The following is a 6,000-nucleotide window of genomic DNA, read 5'->3' on the forward strand; positions in this document are numbered from 1 at the left end:
AAAAACCAATTCGAGAGAAGATAGGCAACTCTTACCTCCGATGCATTAGGCAGTGCAAAGTTTGGCAAGATGGTGACCTGATGAGATCTAGGATTCATGCATGGCCTATTTTGCATGGCGGGGTTGCCATAGTTCTGCTCAAATTCAGTCTCACGCATTCAGAAAGGTTAATTAGAATCCATCCAATTCTGTGATCTGGTGGCTTTTGTGGATAAGGTCAAAAATTCTTCCTGCATGAAAAATCTATTGCATGGAATATGAGCATTTTCTACCTTGCTGATAATAACCCCTGTGCCCAACAACGATGCTAGCCTGCGAAATGATTCACTGGTCGTCCTGGAAATTGAGAACATTAATCGCATATTATGCCTGGAAACTGAATAAAAGATTAATCGGTTGGAATTCTTATAAAACACATTAATCAGGCCCAACATAGAACGTGAGAAACTAAATGCACATATAGGATAGAACCTCAGAAGCACAGTCCAAGTATAAGACGTCACAAAAACAAACTGGACTGCGAGATAACTTCTTTTTTACTCATACCATGGGCATCCGTAGTCCCTCAATGGACAACTTCATGGGCTCGATTGAATAGTTGTGCATTGATACGTCCATACAATCAAGGGAGACATTGATCATATTAATAGAATTGGCTGTTTTACAGTACGTGTCAAAATGAGGAATAGGGGGGGGGGGTGTTCAATGCAGATTTGATGGTAGAAGAAAATGTGTCATGATAATTAGGGTATAAAATATGAAAAATTGAGAAAACAAAAGAGAGACAAAATCAGTGATAAAAATATGAAACTTGTTTTGTTGAGTGAATCCCCATGCTCCAAATAATAAAAAATCACATAGCCTGACTGATTTGAGAGGGTATAATTATATATGTATGCTTTTCAGCTATCACGGACTAACACCTGTAAGTTGTTTGTCTTGCCTAGTTAATTACTTTATGAACCACAATGTTTCTTAGATAACGCTACCTGCAGACAAATAGCTTGTAGAGGTGCATGTTAAAAAGACACTGTAAGTAAATAAGAAAATATTATACTACCTCAGATCAAAAGTTTCTTCACACGCTTAATCCATCACCAGACCACTTGCTTAATGGTGAGCTTATCACCGCGTCCTCGGCCTCGACGGTGCTGCAGCAAAGAAGAGCTTCCCATATGCACCCTGGATGGATAGGCTAAACAATGTTAGAACTGACATACTGCAGACAAACAACATTATATTTACCTAATCAAAAGATTGGGTTGGGTGATGTTTAAAAGATCACTGTATAGTGGATGGTCCTGCATTGCACTTCATCGACCAATTTTGTATAACCTGTGGAGGCACCCAATTATATAATCAGTAGATGACGTTCATTATCTGCATTGAAATCTCGCTTTTCTCAAAATTGTCACTGGATCGAACTCACTGCATTATCTTCATCATCTGCAACACACACACACACACACACACACAGAGAGAGAGGGGCTAACCGCACCAGGAGAAAGTGGCGAAGGCCTATCCGCAACGCCCAATTATGTATAACTTGTGAGGCAGCCAATTTGATGATGTTCATCACCTACATGCAAATCTTGCTTTTCTCATATTTGCCGCTGGATCTAACTTGATGTGTTCTCTCCATCATCTGCAACAAACACAAAGAGAGAGAGGCTAATGGCACAAGGAGGAAGAGGCCAAGGCCTATCCGCCATGAATTGGTGGAATTAGATTTAGTCTGGAGATGTGATTTGCTGCTGGATCTAACACGCCGCCAATGAAACGAAACGCATGAGAAAGACAATTGTGGGGGATAGAGAGAGAGGAGATGCCTGCGGGGAGGAGAACGCACTGAGGTTAGGCGATGGAGACCACAACCAGGACCATAGCCAGATTGCGGCAGGAGGCGACCGCATATGGAAGGGGCGATGGAGACCTCGACCAAGAGCTCTCGATCAGGGTTTAGGCTGAGGCGATTCCTTGAGTAGACAAATCGTGGAGGCTAGGGAAAGTAGATCGGGACTCTTATTTAGTTTTGGAAGAGGCCGTGGAGTATGTTAAGTTTTTTTCGGTGGAAGGATGTGAGGCTTTTTTGGGTACAATTGAGATTAGATTTTTTTTCTTTTTTGTTGGAAGGACGTGAAGTTTTTTTTTGAGGATTACATGAAGCTTTTATTAGGTACAGTTGAGATTGGATTTTTGTTCTTTAGTTTGGACGTGAAGTTTAGGTACAATTGATATTGGATTTTTTTTTTCTTTAGAGAAAATGTCTTTTTCTGACAGAGGATTTTATGATCAGATCTACACCGTTATAATTCGGTCCCACCAGATGAACGGCTCGTAAAATCTAATTAACGTGGTAATTTTGTGGAAGTCTGTAATTAGTATAGGTATATAGATAGATAGATAGATAGGTAGATAGATAGATAGATATCACGGTCTCCCTAAATCTCAAAAGCTTCATCCACACAAAACTGAACAAGGACTCGTGAGGTAAGTTAGTATAAACCATTGCAAAAACCTTATCATACTCTACTGTAGCAGATCACTAAAATTATTATTCAACATTGCATACTAAATTCCTCTGCATATTTAATAGTCCTATCCTCAAATAGAATCATTAAAGAAGCAAACATATGCAAACAATGCAAACATAACAGCAATCTGCCTAAACAGGATAGTCTGTAAAGAATGCTGCAACATCCATACTTCCCTAGCTCCAAAAATTATGAAATAAAATTCCCACTGTAGTAAACTTATCAGAGCTTAATATGCAAAAGGTTTCAACATTTTATCACATTCTGACTTTTCTAGGGAATTATTGCAACAGCGGTAAACTTTCTGTTTTCAAACAGCAACATGTATACTTATAACATAAGCATAGTAAAGGATATCAATGCCACTTTTATTGAGATAAAAGATGCAATACAATGTTCTAAATAACTGCAAGCAAATCCTAATAAAATAAATTGATGCTCCAAGCAAAACACATATCATGTGGCGGATAAAAATATAGCTCCAAGTAAAGTTACCGATGAACGAAGACGAAAGAGGGGATGCCTTCCGGGGCATCCCCAAGCTTAGGCTCTTGGATATCCTTGAATGTTACCTTGGGGTGCCTTGGGCATCCCCAAGATTAGGCTCTTGCCACTCCTTATTCCATAGTCCATCAAATCCTTACCCAAAACTTGAAAACTTCACAACACAAAACTTAACAGAAAACTCGTAAGCTCCGTTAGTATAAGAAAATAAATCACCACTTCAAGGTACTGTAATTAACTCATTCTTTATTTATATTTGTGTTAAACCTACTGTATTCCAACTTCTCTATGGTTTATAAACTATTTTACTAGCCATAAATTCATCAAAATAAGTAAACAACACATGAAAAACAGAATCTGTCAAAAACAGAATAGTATGTAGTAATCTGGATCAAACTTATACTTCTGGAACTAATAAAATTCTCAAATAAATTTCTGGACCTGAGGAATTTATCTATTAATCATCTTCAAAAAGAATTAACTAAATATCACTTTTCAAATAAAAATGGCAGCAATTCTCGTGAGCGCTAAAGTTTCTGTGTTTTACAGCATGATCAACAAGACTTTCCCCAAGTCTTCCCAAAGGTTCTACTTGGCACAAGCACTAATTAAAAGCATAAAACAACATATAAACAGAGGCTAGATGAATTATTTATTACTAAACAGGAACAAAAAGCAAAGAACAAAGATAAAGTTGGGTTGCCTCCCAACAAGCGCTATCGTTTAACGCCCCTAGCTAGGCATGATGATTTCAACGATGCTCACATAGAAGATAAAAATTGTAACATAAAGAGAGCATCTTGAAGAATATGACTAGCACATTTAAGCCTAACCCACTTCCTATGCATAGGGATTTTGTGAGCAAACAATTTATGGGAGCAATAATCAACTTGCATAGGAAGGTAAAACAAGCATAACTTCAAAACTTTAAGCACATAGAGAGGAAACTTGATATTATTACAATTTCTACAAGCATATGTTCCTCCCTCATAATAATTTTCAGTAGCATCATGAATGAATTCAACAATATAACCAGCACCTAAAGCATTCTTTTCATGATCTACAAGCATAGAAAATTTACTACTCTCTGAAGGAAATATGCCCTAGAGGCAATAATAAAGTTATTATTTATTTCCTTATATCATGATAAATGTTTATTATTCATGCTAGAATTTTATTAACCGGAAACATAATACATGTGTGAATACATAGACAAACAGAGTGTCACTAGTATGCCTCTACTTGACTAGCTCGTTAATCAAAGATGGTTATGTTTCCTAACCATGGACAAAGAGTTGTTATTTGATTAACGGGATCACATCATTAGGTGAATGATCTGATTGACATGACCCATTCCATTAGCTTAGCACCCGATCGTTTAGTATGTTGCTATTGCTTTCTTCATGACTTATACATGTTCCTATGACTATGAGATTATGCAACTCCCGTTTACCGGAGGAACACTTTGTGTGCTACCAAACGTCACAACGTAACTGGGTGATTATAAAGGTACTCTAAAGGTGTCTCCAAAGGTACATGTTGGGTTGGCGTATTTCGAGATTAGCATTTGTCACTCCGATTGTCGGAGAGGTATCTCTGGGCCCTCTCGGTAATGCACATCACATAAGCCTTGCAAGCATTGCAACTAATGAGTTAGTTGTGAGATGATGTATTACGGAACGAGTAAAGAGACTTGTCGGTAACGAGATTGAACTAGGTATTAAGATACCGACGATCGAATCTCGGGCAAGTAACGTACCGATGACAAAGGGAACAACGTATGTTGTTATGCGGTCTGACCGATAAAGATCTTCGTAGAATATGTGGGAGCCAATATGAGCATCCAGGTTCCGCTATTGGTTATTGACTGGAGATGTGTCTCGGTCATGTCTACATTGTTCTCGAACCCGTAGGGTCCGCACGCTTGAGGTTTCGATGACAGTTATATTATGAGTTTATGAGTTTTGATGTACCGAAGGAGTTCGGAGTCCCGGATGAGATCGGGGACATGACGAGGAGTCTCGAAATGGTCGAGACGTAAAGATCGATATATTGGACGACTATATTTGGACATCGGAAAGGTTCCGAGTGATTCGGGTATTTTTCGGAGTACCGGGTAGTTACGGGAGAAGCAATGGGCCTTGATGGGCTTTAGTGGGAAGAAGAGAAGGGGCCAAGGGGATGCTGCGCCCCCCTCCCCTCTAGTCCGAATTGGACTAGGGAAAAGGGGGCCGGCCACCTCTCCTTCTCCTCCACTTCCTTCTCCCTTCCTCCCCTCTTGGTGGACTCCTACTAGGACTTGGAGTCCTAGTAGGACTCCACATCCTGGCCGCACCTAGCCTTGGCCGGCCTCCTCCTCCTCCATCCTTTATATACTAAGTCAAGGGGCACCCCATGAACACAAGTTGATCCACGTGATCATATTCTTAGCCGTGTGCGGTGCCCCCTTCCACCATAATCCTCGATAATATTGTAGCGGTGCTTAGGCGAAGCCCTGCGACTGTAGTACATCAAGATCGTCACCACGCCGTCGTGCTGACGGAACTCTTCCCTGACACTTTGCTGGATCGGAGTCCGGGGATCGTCATCGAGCTGAACGTGTGCTAAAACTCGGAGGTGCCGTAGTTTCGGTGCTTGATCGGTCGGGCCGTAAAGACGTACGACTACATCAACCAAACGCTTCCGCTGTCGGTCTACAAGGGTACGTAGATCACACACTCCCCTCTCGTTGCTGTGCATCACCATGATCTTGCGTGTGCGTAGGAATTTTATTAAAAAATTACTACGTTCCCCAACAGTGGCATCCGAGCATAGGTTTTATATGTTGATGTTATATGCACGAGTAGAACACAAGTGAGTTGTGGGCTATATAAGTCATACTGCTTACCATCATGTCATACTTTGGTTCGGCGGTATTGTTGGACGAAGTGGCCCGGACCAACATTACGCGTACGCTTACGCG

This window comes from Triticum urartu, chromosome 7 (genome assembly GCF_003073215.2).
Source record: "Triticum urartu cultivar G1812 chromosome 7, Tu2.1, whole genome shotgun sequence".
Lineage (NCBI taxonomy): Eukaryota > Viridiplantae > Streptophyta > Magnoliopsida > Poales > Poaceae > Triticum > Triticum urartu.